A 26,734-nucleotide genomic window follows, 5' to 3' on the forward strand; every position below is an offset into this window, starting at 1 on the left:
CTTGTCGTCGTCGTCGGAACAACAGGCCTGACCAATGCAATTTAAGGAAAGGAGGGTTTCTGTCAGCTCCCTGAGGGGATGTGGTCCATCATGACCGGAAACCCAGGAGGGGAGAAATAACTGCAGTGGCTGTGAGATGGCCGGTTAGCTTGTCTTTACAGGAAGGGGAAGAGGGGGAGGGGAAGGGAGTGGGGGGGTCAGAGAGGGGGAGGAGGGAAGGAGGGAGAGAGACAGAGAGACAGAGAGAGGCAGAGACAGAACACATGCTCACCTGAGTGGCTTCAGGCTTCTTCCTTTCTCATTCAGCCTGGAACACTCGCCCATGGGATAGTGCCGTGAACATTCAAGCTGAGTCCTCTCCTCGGTTACACATTTCTGGAAACACACTTACCCATGTCTGAGGTGTGTTTTCTAGATGTTTCTAAGTATCACCAAGCTGACAATGAAGACTGTCCTTTCTTTTAAAATTTAAAATCATACTTATACCTACGTGTGTGCGTGCGTGCGTGCGTGCCTGTGTGTGTGTTAGAGTGCATAGTCATCATGTGGAGGTCAAAGGACAAACTGGCAGAGCAGGTTCTCCTTCTACCACGTGGGTCCCAGGTGTTGAACTCAGTTCCTCATTCTTGGTGGCAAGCACCTTGACCTGCTGAACTGTAAGAGAGGTGTGAGGAGAGCCTAGGGGGAACATTCGACCCAGGACATATGTGGAACGGAAGAGCAGAACAGAGGACTCAGGTATGGTGGCTCATACCTGTCATCTCAGCACACAGAGGGTAAGGCAGGAGGCTTCTACTGCATTCAGGGCCAGCCTAGGCTACATGGCGAGCCCAGTCAACCTGGGCTACAACGTGAAGCTTGTTTCTAAACTAAACCAAGCAAAACAAAGCACAAAAGAGAAGCAGAGGGACGAGCCATGGGAAGAGGAGACAGTGCTGCAGACCCAGCCGGGAGCCCGCGGGAGAGGTAAGCCAAGGAGCAAGTGACATACACACAGTGGCAGGTGACAACAGACATTCTGGCGAACAGAAGGGCACTCGGGGAGCAGAGCCAAAGCCACATAGGGTTGACTTTTTTTTTTTAAGGATTAGGAATGAATCATCACCTTCATAAGCATCGATGCACATGCCATATGTCAGGTATCAGTTGAGTGGAAAGCAGGCAGTGAGCCCCAGAATGGGTTCTTCCTTCAGCCTCACTCCATCCCGCCGGGCTGTGGGAGAGCCCTTAGGTTTGGATTCCCCGCGAGAAGATCTCAGGCTTGGAGGCGTCTCTGGTGGCATGGTCCTCACCCACTCCTTCCTATGAAGTGAAATGCAAACTCATCTCAACCTCATATAAACTCAAACCCTGTAAACCCTCCGAACAGTGCTGAGGTTAGCCGAGAAGAGGAAGTTAGCTGTACCACTAGTAACAGATTCCACCGTGAAGGCTCCGTAAACACTCTGTAATTAATTACAGAGAAAAAGGGGATCAGGGTACTTATTTAGGTCAGAGACTCCTTTGAAAATCTAATGGAAGCAATGGACCTCTCTACCCAGGAAGAAAGTGTGTGTGTATACACATGCCAGATTTTATTGATGTCTGGCTATCATGAAAATCTTGAGATCAAGGCCATGAGGGTCCACAGACACCTGGTGAGGAGCCCTGGCCGACATACTTTGACATCTGTAATCCTGTTTATTCAGACCAACTCTTGGATATAGATAGCTGCTCCCAGCATCAGACGGAGGGGGAGACTGAGGCAAGAGGCTAACTGAGTGGGTCCCATATAAGCTAGAAGGCAGCAAGAAACTCAACTTAGACCTGGAATTTCAAGGTCAGTTTGTTCTGTCTTCCCTGGCAATTTGAAACCTGTTGTTAGAAAGATAACCTATTGATTGATTATGCTAAGGGCCCCAGGCTTACAATCTTTCTCTAATATACTCTATGCTGGCCGCATGTATTTTATTTTAAAAAGAGTTTATTTTTATTTTGTATCCACTAGTGTTTTTGCTGCACGTCTGTGTGTACACCACATACATGTCTGGTGTCTGTGGAGTCAGAAGAGGGCATAGAGTCCCCTGGAACTGAATTTACACAGGGCTGTGAGTTGCTGTGTGGGGGTGGGGAAAAGGCCTTGGGACCTCTGCAAGTGCAGCCAGTGGTCTTAAGTGCTGAGACATCTCTCCAGCAACAGGATCTTTTCTTTCTTTTAATAAAGAAAAAGTTTGAGCTGGGTGTGGTGGTGCACGCCTTTACTCCCAGCACTCCGGAGGCACAGGCAGGCAGATCTCTGTGAGTTTGTGGCCAGCCTGGTCTACATATTGAGTTCCAGGACAGCCAGGGCTACATAGTGAGATCATGTCTAAAACAATAAATAAATAAATAAATAAATAAATAAATAAATAAATAACAAGTAAAAGGTCAGTTTTTACCTAGTTTTACATAGATATAAAATGTGCTTATAGGGTTGGGGTTTTAGCTTAGTAGTAGAGCCCTGGGTTCGGTCCTCAGCTCCGGGGTGGGCGGGGGGGGGGGGGGGGGGGGGGGTGAGCTTATCATAGTAAGTTTGCAGTATCCCTGTGGTAACACTCTGTACTGTCAAAACCCCCAAACTTATCCATTGAGAGTCTCACTGCCAGCTCGACCTCATTCAACATGAGGACTCTCTGTCACTGTTTAATGGTGTGCTTGTCGTGCCAGGCTGGCTGGCCCAAGAGCGTCTCAATATTCTCGCTCTGCCCCCCAGCCTGCCATCCCACCAAGACTTCTGTACCCAGCTTTGTGTGGATCCTGGAAAGTCAAACTCAAGTCCTTCTGTCCAAACTCTTTACCTACCGAGTCATCTTCTCAGTGCTCCCACCTCCTCTTTGTTTGGAGCCAGAGTCTCATGTGGCCTCAGACTCACTAGATAGCCCAGGCTGTCCTTGAACTCCTGATGCTCCTGCCTCTGCCTCCCAACTGCTGCGATTATAGGTGTACACCACCACACCTGGCTTGAATCCACAGTTTCTAAGATTGATCAGAATGTTAGAATGAATTGCATTAATCCTCATGATGGTCCTCAAGAAGAGTATTCTTTTTAGGTCCCTGTGCATACTTGGCAAGTAATCTACCACTGAACTATATCCCTAGCCCTCAAAAACAGTGTTATCTCTTGGTGCCTGGATTCACGTGCCAGCCCTTCTTGGGACCAGCACAGTGTCTTTGCCTTCCTCCTTCCCAGTGGTTTGCTTAAGGAGTTGATGGTCGCTGCTGGAAGCCAGACACCGGAACAGATCCAGTGGTGAAGGAGGTGGAGGTGGAGCGAAGAGTAGCTGTGCACGCTTTTACTCCCAGAACCCTGGAGGCAGAGGCAGGCAGATCGCTGTGATTTTGAGGCCAGCCTGGTCTACATAGAAAGCTGTAGACTAGCCAGTGCTACATAGTTAGACCATGTCTCATTAAAAACAACGAACAAAAAAGGCACGGGTGTACACAGGAGCCTGTGTGGTTGAAACGAAGTGTCCTAACACAAAAACAAATACAAACAAGCAAAGAAATGGCTGAATAAATCTGTCAAATGCAGCTTAAGGACCTCCATTGTCTTGGGAGGTAACAACGCTACTTACTAAACAGATTCTTGACCTCGCTGGATGATAATAGAGGGCTGTTCCTAATGTTTCAGCGTGACATACACTGACCTAGAAGTTCATCATCCACCTGAAATTCTAAAGCTTTTGCTTGTCATTTGTTGTCAGCGACGGCACCTCAGGAAGTGTATCCTGGCAGGTCTCTTTCCATTCGTACACAGGTCAAAGGGGTTAAATTCAAGTCACCATACTTGCACGCAGCAAGTACCTTTAGGGGCTGAGTCATCTCTTCAGTCCCCAGTTTCCTATACATTCTGCTGCTTCTCTTCAACTGGAGAGCTGTGACGAGTACCGTATGGGTGACCTCTTTAGTGAAAATGAGCTATCTAGAGCCTTACTACCCAGAGGGTAGTTTTTGCAAAAGCACCATTATCATCACTCTAGGTTTGGTATAAAGGCTACTGCTGATTTAGTAGGTATGGGGAGTGGCTCACCGGTCCACATTTCTCACAAGTTACTGGGGGCTCTGTTGATGCTGACGGTCTATGGATTACACTGGGAAGAGTGGGCATCAAGAGGTCGCTGACCAGTCATTAAGGATGGACGGTAGGAAAGGGGGTCATCCATGCCGTTCCAGGAGTGTGAAGCTGGCAGCGTCTATACGGTTGTAGCTAACAGAACACCTGAGAGTTCTATTTTTACGTTGGCAATTCTCTCCCCTTATCCATAGACATAATTTCCTAGGACTGTTAATTATTGTCACTCATCTCAACTGCTTTGAAATTCCCTCACTAAGGGGTATGACTGAATGGCTATAAATATGCTGCTGCTGAGGAGGTTAGAGAGACCTAAGAGAAATGACTAAACCAACGCCCTGTGGTGTCAAGATACAAAGCAGATGGCCTGTGTCCTAGCGCTCCTGACTTAGTGCCCCAGAACCTGCTGGGACGATTGTTCATGCCTTTATTCACTCAATTGTTCAACTCTGTGCCTAGCTCTGTTTGCTGAGAGGCCTCGAGGGGGCTGATGCAGGGGTGGTGGGGAGGGGGGTGGGTAGAGGGACATTTTGACCTGAACTTGAACTCTGATTTGGAAAGCAGCTTTTTAAAAACTAGTTAACTCTGAGCTAGAACAAAAGAAAATCCAGGGTCTGGGTTACACATAGGATTTGAATAACTGTAGCAAAGACGTTCAGTAGAGGCGACTGATGAAGTGTCACTGACGTGTGGATAGATGATACACATGCTTTGGGGTAAACCACAGTCCATGTGTGCACTTTTGCAGCAGTTTTTTAAGCAGAGAGGTCACGTAGATAAGATCTAACGTAATCAAGACACAGGCCAACATACCATTTCAGGAGAATGACAAAACTCTATTCAACCCACACTTGGCCAACTTACCGTATTGGAAGTATTTGCAGAGACAGATAAGATTTAAAAATTACAGTTATTATTTGGTGTTCCATCCAACTAAAATGGAAAGGGCCTTCAAGTTTGCCAGAGATGAGATTGTTAATGGAGGGGAAGAGAGATAAAAAATAATTGTGATTCAAATCCCTATTATAACCCTCAGACAAGATAGAGCATGAGCAGCAATAAAGATGGAGTTCTTGACCTCTTGGGGGGCCTCCCTCTCATTCATTGTACAGAATTTGGGACCAGAATCTTTTCAGAGGGTATTCCCACTACCTTCTAGTAGTCTCACAACCAGTGGCCCCTGCCATGACTTTATAGTTAGTAAATTGAGATGTAGAGAAGGAGAGTAGCTTGCCCAATGTGTCTTAGCTTGTAAGTTGAAGTCCCATTTGAATCTGGGTATTTGGAAACTATCTATGCAGTGTGGTGATATTTTGTGTGTGATCTAACAGGTAAAGCTTGCCTGAAGATCAGAGGGCAAAGTCAGCCACTAGATAGCCATAGAGGCCAGGCAGTGGTGGCACACACCTTTAATCCCAGCACTTGGGATCTCATGCCTTTGCTCCCAGTACTTGGGAGGCACACACACCTTTAATCCCAGCACTAGGAAGGTTGGGACAGGAAGTGATATGGCTTGGCAGAGAAAAAGAATATAAGGCAGGAGGAGAAAGGCGCTCACCCCCTTTCGGCTGAGGATTTCATAGAGGTAAGAACTAGTGGCTGGCTGTTCTTCTTCTCTTTATTTGTTAGAGCATACACAAAATATCACCATAACTCATCTGTTATCTGCCTGATGAGGGTGGCCATTCATGCCAAGGACACTTCAGTGTGTCTTGGGAGATATGACTCCAAACCAATGGTTTTGGGAGAGTGCAATGATCCTGCATTAGTGGATCTAATGATGTCATCTGTCTTAGGGATGAAGGACAGTGTCTGTGAATTCCTAGAAGGGTGCACACTAGGCCTGAAACTGAGACAGGAAGATCCCTGATCTACATCATCCTGAGCTACATCAGCAGATCCAGCTTTACCACAACTCACACACACACACACACACACACACACACACACACACACACACACACAAAGGTAGAAAGGAAAAAATGAAAGGAAAGAAGGAGACAGATTTTAAAAAGGAAGGAAGTTAAGGCCCTGGTATGAAGTATTCAGTTCAATTTTTTTCCTCCTTTTTTGAGTCAGGTCCCTGTGCTAGTTAGCTTTCTATTGCAATGACAAACACCATGACCAAAAGCAACTGGGGGCGGGGAAAGGGTTATTTCCGCTTAGAGTCCACCAGGAAGGGAAGTTGGGGCAGGAAGGCAACTCAAGGTTGGAACCTGGAGGCAGGAACTGAAGCAGAGGCCATAGAGGAAGGCTGCTTACTGGCTTGCTCCCCATGGCTTGTTCAGCCTGTTTTCTCTCTCTCTCTCTCTCTCTCTCTCTCTCTCTCTCTCTCTCTCTCTCTCTCTCTTTCTCTCTCTCTCTCTCTCTCTTTAAAATTTATTTAACGTTTATTTTACGTGCATTGGTGTGAAGATATCAGATGCCATGGAACTGGAGTTACGGACAGCTATAAGCTGCCATGTGGGTGCTGGGAATTGAACCAGGGTCCTCTGGAAGAACAGCCAGTGCTTTTTTTTTGGTTTTTTGAGACAGGGTTTCTCTGTGTAGATTTGGTGCCTGTCCTGGATCTCGCTCTGTTGTAGATCAGGCTGGCCTCGAACTCACAGAGATCTGCCTGGCTCTGCCTCACAAGTGCTGGGATTAAAGGTATGTGCCACCACCGCCCGGCTGGATTTTCTTTCTTAAGTTCTTGCCATATTTGATTCTGGGCCATTTCCCAGGAACTAGGGTATGGACCTGGCCAGAGCCCATCCACCTGGACAGTATTTAATTAAAGCTTGTCTCAAATTTGTCTAAACTGTGTTAGTGGTCTTATTCTCTATCCATGGGATTAATAGTATATATCTACACTGCATGCATGCCTAGTGCCTGCAGAGGTCAGAGGGCAATGGAACCTGGGTCTTCTACATAAGCAACAAGTTCCCTTAACCATTGAGTCATCTCTTCAGACGCCAGCCTGCTTTATTATTCAATGTAGGACCATAAGTCCAGGGTGGCACTGGCCACAGTGAGCTGGACCCTCCACCATCAATCATTAATCAAGAAAATGTACTATAGACTTGCCTGCAGGCCAAACTGATGGAGGCATTTTCTCATTTGAGGTTCCCTCTTCCTAGATGAGCCTAGCCTTCTTTATGTGTACCAAGTTGACAAAAACAAAATAAACAAACAGGAAAAAACACCTAGCCAGTACAGTTCCACATAGCCCAGTGGGGCCGGGAAGTCATTACCTCGCCAAGGATGAAACAGAACTTCTGATCCTCCCGCTTTTACCTCCCAAGTGCTGGAACGGTAGCTGTGCAACACCATGCCCAGTTCATGCCACTGGTTCTAGGCATCGAACCCAGGTCTTCCTGCATGCTAGGCAAACACTCCCATCAATGGAGATACAACTCAGGACATTCTATTCTTTGTTTAGTCTGTTGTTTTTAAATTTTAGTTTTTAGAAATGGTGGGATGTTCAGATAAGATAGCCTTTGTTTTTCAAGACAGGGGTTCTCTGGATCGCTCTGGCTGTCCTGGAACTCTCTCTATAGCTCAGGCTGGCCTCAAACTCACAGAGATCTGCCTGGCTCTGCCTCCCAAGTGCTGGGGTTTAAAGGCGTGTACCATCTCTGCCTGGCTAGGTAGCCTATTTTTTAAAATTTTTTATGTGTATTGATTGGTGTTTCTCCTGCTTGTATGTCTGTGTACATCATGCATGCCTGGTACCTGAGGAGGTCAGAAGAGGGAATAAGGATCCCCTGGAATTGAAGTTAAAGATGGTTATGAACTGCCATGTGGGTGTTCTGGGAGTTGGGTCTGCATTCTCTGCAAGAGCAGCCAGTGTTCTTAACTGCTGAGCCATCTCTCCAGCTCCTGTCCTTTTTTTTTTTTTTTTTAAGGTGTGATGGTCTTCTGGGAGGTGAAACGTAAAGTAGGTAGGTGATGCTAAGGACTATTTGTGGACCTGGGAGAGGGCTAAAGGATTATATAGATTCGTAGAAACAAACCACAAAAGAACTACAGTTCAAACAGCCTCGAGTTTTACTCTCAGTTTAACCACTGAGCAGAAGCAGACAAGTTATTCAGCTCTTTGAGAAGCAATTTCTTCAGCTGCAATGTGACTAAGCTGGGTGCAGTGACATGCATCTATAATCCTAGCAGTTCAGGAGGCTGAGGCAGGAGGATAGATCACTTGAGCCCAGGAGGAGAGCCTGAGCAACATGAATGGCCCAGTCTCAAAACAAGACAGCAGTGACAACAACAGCAGAAAGAAGACATAGTCTACCTTTCATGAGGGGTAACTGATGCAGCATGTAAGAGAAGGGCAAAGCACGATGTCTGAAATAACAGATTCTGAGAGCATGGCGATGTAGTGAAAGATTATTTATCTGGGATTTCAGTCTGGACAAGGAAATATAAGGAAATTATGATGGGCTGGAGAGATGGCTCAGAGGTTAAGAGCACTGGCTGTTCTTCCAGAGGTCCTGAGTTCAATTCCCAGCACCCACATGGTGGCTCACAACCATCGGTAATGAGATCTGGTGCCCTCTTCTGTGTACATAATAAATAAATAAATCTTAAAAAAAAAAGGGAAATTATGAAATGGTTCTACAAGATTTTTAGAATGCGATCATCCCATTCAAAAAATAAAGCTACTTTAATAACCGAAGAACTCTCTCTTGTGGTCTTTGGGTCGAGGGGATGGAGGCCATATCTGTGAGATGCAGTGATGTCATGGAGATGCCATGGGTACCACACACAGAGTCTGGTCCTGGATGACTGATTTATTTTGATGGGCAACAGCTGTGTTAAAGCTTTAAATTACTAGTGGGCAAGCATGTGTTACAAGAAATGAGCTTGAATTTGCTCTACAACACATGAATGCGGGAAACTCTTTTATTTAATTTTTCTAAATCAAATTGAATTTGGCTTCTTGGAAGCCATCTCCTAGGGTGGGTAATTTGACCAATACCAGTTATTGGGCTAGAGATATAGCTCTTTGGTAGAGCACTCGAGTATCATGTACAAGGCATGAATTCAGTCCCTAATGTCACACACACACACACACACACACACACACACACACACATACACTGAGTTGCCTATGGTGGGCCTCTCAAAGAAACAAGGGCTGGCAGTGCAGCTCAGTGGTACAGCAGTTGACTTGTGTAAATAAGGGCCTGGGTTTGAGCTCTAGTAATTGAGAGAGAGAGAGAGAGAGAGAGAGAGAGAGAGAGAGAGAAAATCAAGAACCCCTCAAAATGCCAGAAAAACTCTGAGTTGTAACTCCTTTGTCCCCTGGACTTGGTTTTAGTCAGTCAGAAGTCCCACCATGGCTGGGGACATATGACTGGGGACATGGGTGGTCAGGGCCTGCCACTGTCAAAGCACCAGCATCCATTTTTATTCTCTCAGAACCAACCCTACCCCAGATCCTGGGGGCAGGTCCCAAATGTGCTCCAGCCTGAGATTACTGTTTCAAAGAGAGAGAGGCAACTCCAGGCCAGGATGACCTCTGCTTTCAGCAGACTTTGTGACATGGGCATCGGGTGTGGTTGGCCAGTGACTCCTTTCAGAAAGAGAAAGACCCAGTCAGGAAATGAACACTGGCCAGCAGCTCCATTCAACATGGGGAGACACTAGAAAACAGTAAAATCCAAGTCTTGTTCTCTGTAGTCAGAGCTATATAGAAGAGACCCTATCCAAAAAATAAAAGTTAAGATCCATGTTCAAGCTGCACTCCTGAACCTGTCTGGATTTTCACACTATGAAGTAACTCTGGTATAAGTGGACTACTAGAACTCTTTTAGCCCAAGCATCACTTTCTTTCCCCAGCCAGAAGTGTGTCCTCATCAGTATTTGGCTGGAGCCTCCAGCTCACTCCTGCTTGATCCAGAAAGCCCCATTCCTGTCTCTCCAAACCCCGCCCACTCAGAGATCTCTAAACAAAGGGAAGGCACCAAAGACCCCAGTTCTGAATTCTTGATGGTTATTGTAGTTCTCTCCTAAAGTTGCCAGCAGCCCAAGTCCCTGCACAAGCATTCCAGCTTTTGACCATACTTGGGCACAAACGCAGCTTGTGGTGGACAGGTCATCACCTCTCACCTACAGGCTATATAAGCTCCCTGCTTTAGTTTGGGTGTGTGACTTCTCCAGGCCCAATCTCTGGGGCTGGAGGGCTCACCCAGGAGTTGCTTTGCTCAAATAAACCTGTTCTTTGACTTTTTCAATTTGGCTTGATCTGGCTTACTGCATTAGTGGAGAAACTTATTATTGGGGTACAGAAAAACCTATTAATCAAGACAAAAGCATCTTAAACAGATGTAAAAACATATATACAGTATAACAAAAAACCTTAAATTTCTATCAATATACAAAAATATCTTAAATAGAAGTAGAAGCATATATACAGTATAACGAAAATAATCTTAAATTTTTACCAACATACAGGAATCTATACCATTGTAAATTATTTAAGACTGATAGTTGCTTTTTTAGTTTGAAAGTAGATTTAATAATCTACCTTTTTATCCTATCATGTCTATCCCCCTTTTTCTTTTCCTGAATCTAATCTCTTTTGTTTAGCCCCATACCCTATAGCAACTTGTAACCAACCCGCTATAAGATGACAAATATCCATAACTCTGAGAAAGACCAAAAGCCACCCATCCCACCTCTTGGTAAAGTGGATATCATGTTTTAAATTTCTTCCTGCTGTCTGGGGGTGGGGTGGGTGATGGCATCTCTAGGGGATGTAAACAAACATTTCCTGTCCTGATTGCCTGATTCCAAATAATCACTCAGAGACTTAATATTACTTATAAATGCTTAGTCGATAGCTCAGGCTTGTTACTAGCTAACTCTTACTCTTAAATTAACCCATAATTCTTATCTATGTTTAGCCAAGTGGTTTGGTCCCTTTTCTCAGTATGACATTCTCATCTTGCCTCTCTGTGTTTGTTGGTGACTCTGACATTGCTCGTCTTCTTCTTATCATTCTTAGTTTGGTCACCCCACCTATACTTCCTGCCTTGCTGCTGGCCAATCAACATTTTATTAAACCAATTCCAGTGACAAATCTTTGTAGTGTACAAGAGGATTATTCCACAGCAAGGGTACCTGAGCAGTTTGTTGTCTAAAGCTGATCTTTATCGATTTAGTGGTATTTTCAGGCAGAATCATCATTGGGGCCCCATCATTTTTTTAAAGACTTCAGAGATTGCTGTTAGGAAATTTTATTGTTCACTGTAGAAAACTTAAACATATTAAATGTCATATGTTGTAAATCTTGGGAGATTAAAGAGTCATGATCTATTAAAGACACTGGGATATCCAGGCTTAATTTCTAAATATCTGTGTAAACTAGATTCTGAAATCACATACATGAAGTTACATGAAGCCTAAGGTTAGAATTGGTTAGTACTTAACAATATCATCAATATCAAAACAGAATGTTTAAATTTTGAAATAGTACTTATACTGAAAAAAAAATTTTTTTTTGAAGAGTCAAAGTAAATTTCAGGGGAATGAGATTAATGACAATATAATAGTCCTTAGATTTTGATTTCTTCTGTGCCATACCAGATGGCTCTTCTGATATGAGAAGAGACTTTGAATTTTCTTTTAACAAACATGCTCAGGTTTGTTAACCACTGAGCCATGTCTCCAGCCCCATCTTTTCTTTCTATAAAGTCCATTCCCAATGAAAACTCCGCTTCTTGGGCTAAGATGCTCTTCTCAGCTGGCTAGCGGACCAGTGACAGACTTCCCGTGACAGGAACCCCTAATTTGGCCTGATTGTACTAGAAAGGGAACAACAGAGATGCTGTCTCTGACATGTTTGGCTAAGTGAGCTGTTGGGAATTTGTTTACTGCAGGAGGTCACACATTTATTAAATAGATCCAAGGCAAAAACAATTTTATAACTCTTTTGTACATAGCTGTTATATGTAGCTCAATCTGTCTTTAAGTAGGGGTAAATTACCCTTGGGAAAGAAAAATAAGATGATCCTAGATCATTTCATTCAAATATCTTGTTTAGATAAACTTGTTTAAAATGGAAAAAAAGCCGGGCGGTGGTGGCACACGCCTTTAATCCCAGCACTCGGGAGGCAGAGCCAGGCTGATCTCTGTGAGTTCGAGGCCAGCCTGGGCTACCAAGTGAGTTCCAGGAAAAGGCGCAAAGCTACACAGAGAAACCCTGTCTCGAAAAACAAAACAAAAAACAAAAAAAAAACAAAAAAAAAAAAAAATGGAAAAAAAAAAAAAAGGCTCTGAGGCCAGGCATGGTGGTGTACACCGTTAATCCCAGCACTCAGGAGGCAGAAGCAGGTGAATCTCTATGAGTTCAAGGTCAGTTTGGTCTTCACATCAAGTTCCATGCTACCTGGGCTACACAGTGAGATTTTTGTCTCAAAATAAACAACAAAGACCAAAACAAAATAAAACAAACAAGCAAACAAACAAAAAAGAGCACCAAAGACCACTCAAAAACTCAGCATGAAATGTTTCAGGATAAGCATTCCTTACTTTCTGGGTTTTAGCTTTTGTTGTTATGTGACAGTCTCTCTATATAGCTGAGGCTGGTCTGGAATTTGTGACCCTCTTGCCCCAGCTTTCTGAGTAACTAGATAGCAAGAGTTAGCCACCGTGTCCAGTTTTCTAGGCTTTGTTATTTTTTTCCAAAGATAAGGTAATTTATTTATCTTTAAGCATGTTAAACATGCTCTCTTACCACTGAGCCCCAATGGTGAATTTATTTTTATTAAAATATTTTTTATTTTCTTTGAAACAGGATCAGCTTTGAACTTATGAAGATCTACCTGCCTCTACCTCCCAAATGCTGGAGTTAAAGGTGTGCACCACCATACCAGCTGTCATTTTTTTTTTCTTTTAAACTTTATTTTATGTGCATTGGTGTGAAGGTGTCAGATCCCCTGGAACTGGAATTACAGACAGTTGTGAGCTGCTATGTGGGTGCTGGGAATTGAACTTGGGTCTTCTGGAAGAGCAGCCAGTGCTCTTAACCGCTGGGCCATCTCTTCAGTCCTGGTTGTCATTTTTAAAAGTTTAATTAAGTTAATTAATTAAATTTGAGACAGGGTCTCATAAATCCCAAGATTGGTTCCAATTCACTACCAGCCCGGGGGGGGGGGGGGGATGGGACACGATGGACACACGACCTATAAAAGCAGATTCCACCCGTTCCCTACTCTCTCTTCTGCACTATTCGTTTCCAGTAGGCATGGTCCCCCTTTCCCTCCCCTAATAAATCTCTTGTAGTGGGTTTCCATATACCTGTGTTCTTTCTAGCCCTGTAAATAGCGCTGCAAATAAATAACAGTTTCCACTGTGCAGCCCTGGCCGACCTGGTTCTTGTTGTGTAGACCAGGCTGGCCCTATATTCCCAGAGATCTGCCTGCCTCTGCCTCTGCCTCTGCTGGGATTAAAGATGTGTGTCATCACACCCAAGTCTGTTTTTGTTTTTGAGACAGAGTCTAATGTAGCTCAGGCTAGCCTTGAATTAATTGTATAGAAGACACTAACCTGATCCCCTGATCCCCCTACCTGTACTTCCTAAATGTTGGGATTATAGGTGTCTACTACCATTCCTATTTTTTATTTTTCTTCTAATTAAAAAAAAAGGGTGGGTTTGGGGGCTGGCACTTGTCCCTGGGCCTGACAACTTGAGTTTGGTTCATGAGACCTGCATAATGGAAGAAGAGAGCCAACTCTCAGCAGGTTTGACCTCTGACTTCCACATATTTGCCATGGCACATGTGTATCCTTCCACCCCACAAAATAAACAAGTAAACTATAATTTAATTAGCGCGTGCATGTGTGCGTGATATATGTGGAGCACACACATGCTATAGTACACATATGGGGAGGTCAGAGGACAATCGTGGAGCTGGCTCCCTTCTCCTTTTATGTGGGTTGTTCTGGGGATTAGACTCAGGTCGTCAGGCTTGATTACAAGTGCCTTTACTGATCGAACCGTCTTGCTGTCCCTAGTTCTGATGTCTTGAGACAAGAATTCACTTATGTATCCCAGGTTGGCCTGGAACTCACTGGGCATCCTAGGCTGTCCTGGACCACACAGCAGTCTTCTTGCCTTAGCTTCTTGGGAGCTAGGATTGCAGACTTTGTGTCTGAGCTAGGATTGAATTTAAAAAGCAACTTGTGGACTGTGGCACGTGTCTGAGGCATAGAGTGCCTGGCATGCGTAAGGTCCAGCACTGAAGGCAAGGAACAGTAACAGACACATCGATTTGTACTTGATATCTGTAGGTACAAATTGTACAATACAATTTGTACCTATGAAGTCTCTCAGGTGAACCGTGTGACCATTGCCTTGGTCTAATCTCTACTGATCACTCTTCCTATCTCCACGAGTCTTCAAATAAGGAGACCCAACATTCAGCTAGATCTGCTGCTCAGTTGGCTCAGGCAGAGTTTTCAGGTGAGCCCATGGGCTTCAGGCCCAAGGTAAAAGCTCTGTTTCTCATTTCAACCTTGTCAAGCTAAGAATGATTTGATTGCTCCTGAATTTTGCATATGTCAGCATAGCAGAAGCTTAGTCATGCAAATCCTTGTCACTTAGCCTGTCCCTAGCCCAGGAAGACATAGCTGTGTTTTCATATTTTATCTGTGTTTGGAGTTGAAAGCATGCTTTTCTTTTGTGTTTAGAGAACAGATGTCAGGACCATGTTTAAAGCACATAACCCAGGGAGTGAAAAAAATGTTTTTCTGCTTTTGAAAGAAAGAGACTCCACGATAATGAATTCAGTCTGCCAGTTTGTATTTTCAAGGAATATTTTAACTGTTTCGGGACTTCCCCCACACCTACCCCTTTAAGCATCTCCTTCACATGGACAGTGAAGGCCAAAGTCATTTTGGTCTAACAGTTTCTTTTGTTGTCTCACTGAGAGGGCCATATATAAGCTGGTCTTTCAAGGATTGAGAGTCCCTTAGAACTTCAGGGCTCTGTGTTAGGTTGTCATTTATCCAACAAAGAGCACACGAGGGAAGCTGTAATGGACACATTTATTCTGAAGATTTTCACCAGGACGAACCGGTTAGTGCTTCGGGAAAATCAGCTGGGGAGGTGGCCAGGGAGGGCAGAAGACATATGTCTCTCTGAGGAAGTGCAGGTGACTGACTAGGCGGGCACTGAAGGGAAAGTGGGTGAACAGATGGTCCAGGATCCCCATCCAATGTGATTCGGAGTAGGATGATGATGACCTCGCCCAACAGGAGGGTGGATAAAGGTCACGAGCCTATTTGCACACACCTGGCAACCATTTGCAATATTTGTCTCTGTCAAACTTCTGGTTAGATGTGGAACAGTTTGTTCTTAGCCAGGAGAGGTGTGGTCTCTCACTTCATCTTAGGAGACCAAGTTACTGCGGCAGGTGAAGGTAACAGGCAAATCAACTGTAGTCAAATACACTGGAACGGTGCTGGGTGTGGTAAGACCCCTCTGCAATCCTAGCACTGTGGAGGCAGAAGGAGAGGCGTCTGGAGTTCCAGGCCAGCCTGGCCTATGTGATGAGACCCCATCCCATCCTCGGTTAGCTACTTTCCTTGGTACTGTGACCAAGTCACTGACGGAAACAATGTAAGGGAGGATTCATTTTGCTTCATCGTTTGGGAGACTACACTCCATCACAGTAGGGTATGTTATGGTGGAGTTCGTGGTGGCAGGAGGGTCTCATATGGTGGATAGAAGTTCTCACATCTCAATGGACCAGGAAGCAGAGAGCTAGACCATAGCTAGAGGTAGGGTATAAGCCATAAAGTCCAGCCCTCTAGGGGCTTCCATTCTCCAGTTAGGCCCCACTTCCTAAATAAAGTGAGATCCTAATTAGTCTTAGCAATAAAAACCTGGAGTCAGCTATTGAGGGTGAAAGCTGAAAGATCAGAGAAGCAGCAGCAGCCGCCACCAGAAACTTATCTCTAAGAAACCTCAGACTGAATGGGGGGCTTAAGATCCTGTCTCTACAAATCCTCAGACTGAATGGGCCATCCTGTCTCTAAGAATCCTCAGATTGAATGGGGGTCATGGAGGGGGGGGAGACAGCAGGTCCTGTATCTACCTACCTTTTATTCCTATCTCCACCTCCCTAGTGCTGGGGTTAAAGATGTGAGCCTCCCATGTGCTAGGATCAAAGACATGATCCTCCCATGTGCTGGGATCAAAGGCATGATCCTCCCATGTGCTAGGATCAAAGACATGATCCTCCCATGTGCTGGGATCAAAGGCATGAGCTTCCACTGCCTGGCTCTGTTTCTCTTTTAGACTGGTTCAATCTCCTGTAGCCCAGGGTGGCCTTGAACTCCTGATTTTCCCGCTTCCTCCTCCCCAGTGCTGGGATTAAAGACATGTGCCACCACTGCCTGGTCTCTATGGTTAACTAGTGGCTAGCTCCACCCTCTGATCTTCAGGAAAGCTTTATTTGTCAGAACACAAACAGAATATCACAACCTTCTAAAACTGTCCCACACATTTCATATCCAAACTATAACCCTTTGTCCCACAAAACACCCTACAAGGAAACAAACAAGGCAGAGAGCTTGTGCCTTTTGTTTGTTTTTTACTGAAATAAAATGTTTTGTTTTGTTTTTAGGACATGGTCTTTCTGTGTAGACCAGGTTGGCTTTGAACTCATAGAGATCTTGTCTCTGCCTTGAGATTGCTAGGATTATTAGCATGTGCCGCCATGCCCAGATGTTTGTTTGATTTTTGAGGCAGGGTTTCATGAATTCTAACCTAGCCTTGATCTCAGTGAGTCTGAGGATGACCCTGAACTCCTGATCATCCTGCCTCCTCCTTCTGAGTGCTGAGATTGTAAACATGAAGGACTATGCTTAGCCGGGATACACTTTGAGACTAGGACAGTTCTCTTTGTATACGGCTGAGAGACAAATATTTAGATTGATAGGTAGTTTATTTAATATCTCAATTGTCTCCTGTTTATCAGTGGTTGCATTAGAGCCTGGCTTTGTGTTACATGCCTGTAATCCTTGTACTGAGGAGGTAGAGGAAGGAGAATCAAGAGCTCCCAACCTCAGTTATGTATGGAGTTCAAGACCAGCCTGTGCTACATGATGAGACTCTGTCTGAAAAGAACAACAGCCAAGCCGGACAGAGCAGCTCATGTTTGTAATTCCAGCACCTGGGAGGCTGAGACGGGAAGATCGCCACCAATGTGAGCCCAGCTTGGGCTACAGAATGAGACTTTATCACAACAAAACAAAACAAAACGAAATGAAGTAAAACAACAGAAAGTATTTCATTAGTTCACCCCATTTATTTTTTATTGTTATTATACAATGCAATTTAATTTATTGGTTCATTCATATGTTGAATTAACGCATAAAAAATTTTATATATTTTGTACCACATGGTACAGGAATATGCAAAGACTGAATCAAGGTATTCTGTCTCAACAGGACCAGGAGTTAAACCCAGGTCTTTATTTTATCTCCCTCCGTGGTAGCTGTATTTCACTCTTAGAAGCTTTGTAAGTCAGTTTCCACATATAACCAAGGCCTAGAAGACAGACAGAAGACCCAGTGACACTATAACAAACAAACATGTTTAATAACTTTTTTAAAAAACTTTTTTTTTTTTTAGCTTTCTCACGTACTGGGTGGTAACTGAGCATCATGCTTGGGAGAAGTTACAGGAAGGTACAAGTTCAGGTTTGGAACTGGAAGCAAGCTTGTGCCTTTCATTATTCTCCTGGAAGTATCATCTGTGGGAGTCCCACAAAACTATGACTGTGGTATCCTCCTCTCCAGAAAAGCAAAGATGGAGGCGTCCAGGCCCTTCTCACGGGTCCTGGAGAATGCCCCTCTTTGTTCCCGGGATAGTGTCAAGCAGATGACCTCAGGGGCATCTACATGAATCACTGTCCTCGCAGAGACTTGTTCTAGAAGCTTCCTGGGGGAGGAAGGTAGACAGGGCAGGAAGTCCGTGGACAGTGAGAACCACGTCTGGTTGCCAGACCTTCTGCCCAGCCCTCTGCTCTCTAGACAAAGGAGGGAACATGTGTGTATCTTCAGAGTTTCTGGCTACCAAGCAGAGTGAGTGGGACTATGAAGCTGGCCCCTGCCCTTAGGAAACTTATGCTCTAGAGAAAATCTGAGTTGTACACTTGAGGGAGATAATGACAAGGTAACTCACAATTTCTCAGCCTCTGAGAGAAGATCAAAAGGGTTGTGGTACAATGGCTCGCCATGCTGGTGCCTGTTTGGATTGCCCAAGTGCTCCAGGGAGTCATTTCGAAGGGCTTGGAAGAGGAGCCAGGACTGGATTTTAGTGGCTCTTGACCTTCCCCTCCCTGCCCTGCATCTGTGTCCTCCTCAGAAGTCTGGGAATTACAGGGCTGGCTAGCTGACTCACTGAGATGTCATAAAGATGCGTGAGACATCGAGGTCTTGTTCTTTCTGCCTTTTGACAGAAAGGCACCCCTAGTGATGAATGTGGGGTGTCAGTGCTGAGGACAGCACTTTCAGCTCGGCATTTCATATACTGCAAAACCTAATCCACTCTGTCTAAACATGGAAATCCTGTAACTTGGCCCAACTCATCACACCACTAATCCACTTAACCCCTGGCCGATATATAATCTAAATATTTAATCTTGTCTCCTTGTTATCTGTGTTTATTCCACGTTCATTTATGGTCTGAGTCTCCTCTCTGTTTATCCACTTTGATGGACTAGAATTTAATTGAGGAACACCTCCAAGAGATGTCTCATCCATTTCTTCCTTTTCTGGCACCTGGTACCTAACTTGACACATCGTAAGTACAGATGTTTGAAGTTGATGAGCAGGCCCCTCTCCAAGTCATTTTCTTCCTTCCTTCCTTTCTCTCTCTTTCTTTCTTTATTTTGGTTTGTTGAGACAGGGTTTCTCTGTGTAACAGCCTTAGCTGTCCTGGAACTTGCTCAGTAGACCAGGCTGGCCTCAAACTCACAGAGATCCGCCTGCCTCTGCTTCCCAAGTGCTGGGATTAAAGGCGTGTACTACCACCACCCAGCCTTCTTCTTCATCTGGAAAGTTCAGAGAGATATTTTGTTGATGCTCTAGAAGAATCTCATTGTTTCAAATGCCCACCCAATCCTGGCCACATCATATTTAGGGTCTTTGGCCATATAGAAGGATAATTTATAACAAAGGAAGACTGGTCTGGGAAGGAGGAAGGAGACCTGAAGTCTGATTCTGCTCCTCCAGTGAAATAGTAGTTGAGCTTGGATGAGTCACTTCAAGGCTCTGTTTCTGCTGGGCCTGGTGGCACAGGCCTGTGATACCAGCCACTCAGGAGGCTGAAGCAGGAGGATCACAAGTTCAAAGCCTGCTTAGACACTTACTGAGACTCTGGTTGAAAATTAAAAGATATAGATGTATATTTGGCTGAGGATATAGTTGGGGGATGGAACGATTGCTGAACATGTGTTAGATCCTAGTACCAATGAGAGGGGGGAAGCAACAGGGGGAGAGGTGGAGGAGGGAGAGAGGGCAGGAAGGAGGCTTTGGAGCTGGCAAGATGGCACATACACATAAATGTAACAAGCTTTGTGTTTTAAGAAAAGGGTCTTCCTAGTTTTCTCATGTTTTTCCCCCCTGGAGCTGAGGACCGAACCCAGGGCCTTGAGCTTGCTAGGCAAGCGTTCTACCATTGAGCTAAATCTCCAACCCCAGTTTTCTCATCTTTTGCACGTGAACTTTAGCCTGCTTTGGCTCTAATACTTTATCTATATTTCAAGGTCATTGTGTTAATTTGCATTGTTGTGATCAGAATGCCTGAGAAAATAGTCCAAGGTGACGAGTGTGTGTGTGTGTGTGTGTGTGTGTGTGTGTGTGTGTGTGTGTGTGGTTGTTTTGCCTCACCTTTGCAGAGGGTCCAGTCCATGGTCTCTTGATTCCATATGGTTGGGAGGAGCATCATGGTGGTTGGAATGTGTAGTGGGAAGATTTTTTTTTTTAACCTCATGGTAGACAAGAAACAGAGGGCAAGGAAGGACTGGGGACCACGGATGCCATTTAAAGGCGTGCCCCCAGGAACAACTCTCCCATTTAGGTCCGACCTCTTAATATTCCCACCACCTTTTTAAAAAGTACCATCAATGGGACCAAGTGTTACATGGTGGGGGGGGCACATTTCACATTCAAACCCAAATAGTCACAGTGTAGGGAAAGTTTCGAGCAGAGGAGAGTGTCACCAAAGATGGGAGGAGGGTGTCACCGAAGGCAGGAATGAGCACTTCTTCCCACCTTCACCATTCCCACTCACAGGATCAGGGAGTGGGCAGAAAATGGGGTGTCTGTTCCTCTCCGGGCCTCCTACTCACTGTCTGTCCTCTGCAGGCTAGGCGTGGGGTTGCAGACATCTGCTCATTCCATCTATATCAGCTCATGTTTATCCAGTGCCCCTGATGCAAGGGCCCAGAGTCACCTGGGGGAGGTGTGTGTGTGTGCGCATGTGCATCGACATTGGGGAGTGGAGCCCTGATTATGCCATAGCCTCCAGATGGGCTGTATTTTTACCCCTTTGCAAAACCCAAGCATGTAGGAGGTAGAACGAGAGGAAGGAGATCCTAATTTATTGTGTACTCATGTTTATTTTCACTCTTGGCTGCTCTAGGGCATTTTCTCTTCATGTATCAGGGTCATAATTTTATTGACTTCAAGGATACTTGAAAGCCGTGTGTGTGTGTGTGTGTGTGTGTGTGTGTGTGTGTGTGTGTGTGTGTAAAAGGGGCTCTGTTAAGATGACCTGGGTTTCTTTTGCTCTTTTAAAATAATGCTCACTAAAATTTTTATTTTGAAACTAAGCCATCCTGGCCAAATTATGACTTCCTTCTCACAGACCAAAATCCTCACCACAGCTCTCTCCTGATTACTTTAATTGGCTTAGATAAGGAGTCCGGACCTGAGCTGACTTAGCACTTCCACAAGAAGTTCTCTTAATCATTTGCCTTCACCACTCCACACTGGTGGAATTCCTCTGCGGTCTTTAATAATAGGAGTCCTGGTAGATAATAAGACACAACGGCTCCAGCCACTATTGGCCCAGCCCTTGGTCAAGCCCATGCCATAGTTTATATATGGGAAATAGGATCTCCACTTTAGGGACCAGGATACTAAGGTTCAGAGAAATGAGCTAGATAGGCAGATATTTCTTTGGGCCACCAGCTCACAAAAAAAGACACTGAGACTTAATATTAATTATGAAAAGTCGACCTTAGCTAAGGCGTGTTTCTAATTAGCTCTTATAACTTAAATCAACCCATTTCTATAAATCTATGTGCTGGTGGCTTTTACCTCTCCTCCTGTATGCCTGGCTTCCTCTGCGTCTGGTTGGGGACACTGCCTTTCTTCCTCCATGAGACCCCTCTGTCTCCAGAAGTCCCGCCTAATCTTTTCCTGCCTAGCTATTGGCCATTCAGCTCTTTATTAAACCAATCACAGTGACACATCTTCACTCAGTATAAAGGAATTTTCCACAACAGATATGGGATTAAAGGGGACATTTGGCTGGATCTGTTCATTGCCTAAGAATGAAACCAGTAGAAAACAGGCTATGCATTTTTAAAGACATATTTATTTGGTTATTTTGTGTCTGTATGACATGTTGGCAAATGCATGCCAGTGTGTGTGTGTGGCGGTCAGAGGTCAGCAGAGTCAGTTCTTTTTTCCACCTTTAGCTGGGTTCTAGAGATTGAACTCATGTCCTTATACCAGATCTGTGAGTACACAAATATGAACACATGTACATGCACGCATGCTCTCCACTTGCACGCCCTCCAAGTAAATGTAATAAAAAAATTAGCCGGGCGATGGTGGCACACGCCTTTAATCCCAGCACTCGGGAGGCAGAGCCAGGCGGATCTCTGTGAGTTCGAGGCCAGCCTGGGCTACCAAGTGAGCGCAAAGCTACACAGAGAAACCCTGTCTCGAAAAACAAAACAAAACAAAACAACAAAAAAAAAAATTAAAAAGATAAAAAGAGTTTCACATACTTCAAATGGTGGCACATGCCTTTAAACTCAGCACTCAGGAGGCAGAGGCTGGTGGATCTAGGCCAGCCTGGGCTACATAGTGAGCAAAACCAAACAAAACCAAAACAAAACAAAGGAATTACATACAAGCATTCAATGAGAAGTTTCTTTTTAAATTTTTTTGTTTGTTTGTTTTTCGAGACAAGGTTTTTTCTGTGTAGCCCAGGCTGTCCTGGAACTTACTCTGTAGACCAGGCTGGCCTCGAACTCACAGAGACTCACCTGCCTCTGCCTTCTGAGTGCTGGGATTTATTTTTACATTTTTTTTAAAGGAGGAATGAAAATATTCCAAAGAGACACTTGTGTCTCTCAATCTGATTATCAAATTATTGAAACAATGGATGCTCCTCACCCCAGCCATGGGAACTTCTTCCATGGGGGAACTTATCTCCCAGAAAGAGATTTTATACAGTTCTAACACCTTGTCAGACCACCTTACAATATGAGCTTGAGGCCTAGATAATGATGGATCAGAAGTGGTTGTGACCACAGGTTGACCTTGATGGCCGAGTGTATATGGCCCTGGGCCCTCTATTTACAATTGAGCACCCCAAAGCTGGACTTGAGGGGTTTGCTGGATCTCTTTCTCCTACTTCCTAATGTGGCCACAGCTGAATAAATACCTTTTTTCTGTTTTCCACTTAAAAAGTTGAAAGATGGGACTGGAGGGATGGCTCCTCAGCTAAAAGCACTTGTTGCTCTCATAGAGGACATGGATTTGGTTCCCAGCACCCACACAGTGGCTCCATAACTCTAGATCCAGAGAACCTATTGCCTTTTCTTATGACTTTCGTGAGTACCAAGCACACATATGATGCACACACATGCATATAGACAAAATAGCCATACACATAAAATAAAATAAACAAACCTTAAAAAAAAGTTAGTACTCCCTTAATTTAAAAAATGTGTTTAAAGGGAAAAATTTGATACATTTTAAAATTTGTTTTAAATTTAAAACTACAGTTATTTAATGTGTATTTGGTGTGTGTGTGTGTGTGTGTGTGTGTGTGTGTGTGTGTCTGTGCACATACCATGGTTGGCTAAAGTGTGGAAGTCAGAGGACAAGTTGTAGATGTTGGTTCTCTCTTTCCACTAAGTGGATCCGAAGGATTGAATTCAAGCAGTCAGTTGTGGCAGTAAGTGTCTTTACCCACCCAGCCATCTTGAAAGCCTTTTTGTCCTTTCTTTTATGAGCTAGGGTTTTGCTATGTAGCCAAGGCTAGACTTGGTGTTTATTCGTAACCCAGGATATCTTCAAACATGCCTCTTGTCTCAGCCTTATAACAGCTGACATTACAAATGTGTGCTGCCATGCTCAGCTTGAGAAGTTGCCTTTGAATGAAAGCTACTGTAGACGAGCAGATACACAGTATCCAGTGGAGTAGCTGAGACTCCCACCCATTCACAAAGCCTATACTACAGGCTTTGAAATCAAAAGTTAGACGTTCGAAGCCATCCTGACAGTGAAAGCTTGTGGCCATGTCCTCTGAAGGGGGATGGGCCTAGATGGGAGATAACGTAAACACAAGGTCTCAGGAGTCAGGGCAGGAAGATGGCTCAGAGGGTAAAGGGACCTGCTGCCAAACCTGACGACCAGAGTTCAATTCCCAGGTCCACTGTGGGGTGGGTGAGCACACACACACACACACACACACACACACACACACACACACACACACACCTCAAATAAATAAAAATAAATGAATGTAATAAAGTCTTAGGCATCCAACACAGACTAGAGTAATGGCCCTCATTCTTTACGAGGGTGAGGACCCCTTGTTAGTACCAAAGAACTTAATGAGCCTTATGTGATGGTCATTATACTCTTAATTATTTCATCACTGGCAGCTACTTGGCATGAGTGTAGATTTGGAATGTCCTTGTGATTACTCTGCAGAGACCCATGTCACAGGGTAGAAGCCACTGGAGAGGAGAAAGGAACCCTAGTTTTTCTTTTATTTGAAGATTTCATACAGAAGTACATTGTATTTTCATCTCCCCCCAACTCCTCTGTGCCCCTCCACACCTCCCTCATGTTCATGATCTCTTCTTCTGTATTTATTTTTGATACACTCTCACCCCAACTGAATTCAACTAGTGTTGCCCTTATTTGTATGTGGTTGTGACTGACCTGTTAGGACTGGGAGGTGTGTATGTGTGTGTCTATCTAAGAAAGGGGGCGGGAAAACTTCCAGCAAAAACTAGTTTTCTCTCTCAGCAGCCTTGACTGTTTGTAGCTCTTCATCTAGTGGTGAGGGCTTGTGAAATTTTTCTCCATCCATGTTGGTGTGTCCATTGGTGTGATCTTTGCAGGCCTCAGACAGTCAGCCATGTTGTTGAGAGTTGAAGGCTGTCCTGTCCAGAAGACACTCAGACGGCAGTCACTGAGCAAAGGCCTTCAGGCTCTTACATTTGTTCTGCTTCCTCTTCCTCAATGTTCCCTGAACCTCAGGTGTGAGAGTTGTGTTATAGATGCCCCATTTGGGGCTGGGCACCCCACAGTTATTTATTCTCTGCATTTTGGTAGGTTGTAGATCTCATAATATTGTCTGTTTGCTGCAAAAAGAGGTTTATTTGATGAAGGGAGATATCACCGGCCTTACACTGGGGTTTTTGTTAGTCTGGAGCTCCTGGATGTAGGGGATCATTAGCCTGCTTTGTTAGGTAACTGCACTAAAACTCATCTGTCTATCTATCTATCTATCTATCTATCTATCTATCTATCTATCTATCTACTGTCTATTTGCCTGTCTATATATGTATTTTAAAATAAGTTTATAGCCGGGCAGTGGTGGTGCACACCTTTAATCCCAGCAATTGGGAGACAGAGGCAGGAGGATCTCTGTGAGTTCGAGGCCAGCCTGGTCTACAAAGGAAGTTCCAGGACAGGATCCAAAGTTACACAGAGAAACCCTGCCTTAAAAAAAAAAAAAAAAAAAGTTCATAAAATAATATGCTTCCCTATGGCTTTTCCAAACACCCTTAGTGTTATTCCCCTTCCCCCCACCCCCTCACTCTATATTAGCCACCTAGTTAAGTCTTTCCCTATTTCCCCTTTCCCTCTTCATGATATCAGTGTCCTGACATTTCTCCACTCTCCCCCCCACTCCTGCAGTATTCTACTTTATTGGCTTCTGTGGTTATTCCAGGTTATGCACTCAAATCTAAAGCTTTAGATTTAGGAACCACAAATAAGAGAGAACGTGTGGCATTTGTCTTTCTGGGTCTAGGTTATTTCACTCAGTACAGTATTTTCCAATTCATCCATTGACATATCAATTTCAGTTTTCTTTACAGCTATATAGAATTCTACTGTGAAACTTGAGTGGGGTCTGCTATACCAGATTCAGTTGCTCTTAGTAAGTAGGTTCATGGTGAGATACTTTCCCTGATTAATTTATTCTCGTTTGCATTTGTGAACCTGGAGGTCATCATTGGGAACTGTGCTTGTCAACTTTGAAATAAATTATGTAGAGATAGAAATGAGTTCCTGGGACTTGCCTGGTTTTCCATTATTATGTATATAATTTATGTAGTAAAAATGAATATACCCGTACTGGGCAAGTCGGGGGGGGGGGCACAAAGGCAGGAGAAGTTTGAGTTTAAGGTCAGCCTAGGTTATATAGTGAGACATTGTGTCAAAACAAAACAAAGCAAAAAACCCCAAGGTTAAAACAAACAAGCAAACCATCTTTCTGCACTCCCACTGGACCTGGAGTGAGCAGGCACATCCTCCACGTGCAGAACCACGAGGGCAAGTTCATCAACCAACATGTGCTTTGGAAATGCTCTGAAAGCAACCGCATCATTGTCGTCAAGGACGACACCTTCATCCAGATGAATGTGGCTGAGGCTGGCAAGGTCACAAGTGGGTTAATGGCCAGTCTGAAACCTATGCTATCTGTGGGGCCATTCGCAGGATGGGAGAGCCAGATGATTTTATTCTACGATTGGCTAATGCTCATGGAATTGTTTCAAAGAACTTGTGATCAGAAGAGACCGGAGAATATTTGTCATAAATAAAAGTGAGAAAGTTAAACCAAACCAAACCAATAACAACCAAACCAAACCAAACCAAACCAACAAAAAAATCAAGCAAGCAAACACTGAGTATGGTTTGAGGTGGTTGTAATCTCAGTACTTGGGAGACAGAAGCAGGAGGATCAGGAATTTGAGTTTGAGGTTAGCCTGGGCTATAGGACACCCTGTCTTAAATAGCTGCCCCCCCCAAAAAAAAAATAAAAGAAAAAGAAAAAAAAAGATGTCAACTCAATAATGTTTGAGATGATTAATATCCTAAGTTAATCATTATCCAATGTATAAATGTTCTGTATCTTACATATCCCGTAAAGATGTACAATTATCTATCAATTAAAAAACATTATCAACTTTAATTTCTCTGCTTGGGACTCTGTGGGTTTCCCCCCGCCATTCTCATTCTTCTTTGCTGACGCTAATAGGAACAAGCATGGTACTAATCATAATGTTTGTGTAAGACCGCAGTGGCCTGGAGAAGGATCGTATGCCCTGAGGGTACACTTGGATCTAATGGGGTAAGACTGGAGAACATGTCTGTGGCTTG

The 26,734-nt window shown here is 44.3% G+C and overlaps 1 pseudogene; it reads left to right on the forward strand.

The window, feature by feature from the left end:
• Positions 1 to 821: 821 nt before the first annotated feature.
• On the forward strand, positions 822 to 26,141 carry LOC131910681 (small ribosomal subunit protein eS21-like; annotated as a pseudogene).
• Positions 26,142 to 26,734: the final 593 nt, after the last annotated feature.

This window comes from Peromyscus eremicus, chromosome 5 (assembly GCF_949786415.1).
Source record: "Peromyscus eremicus chromosome 5, PerEre_H2_v1, whole genome shotgun sequence".
Lineage (NCBI taxonomy): Eukaryota > Metazoa > Chordata > Mammalia > Rodentia > Cricetidae > Peromyscus > Peromyscus eremicus.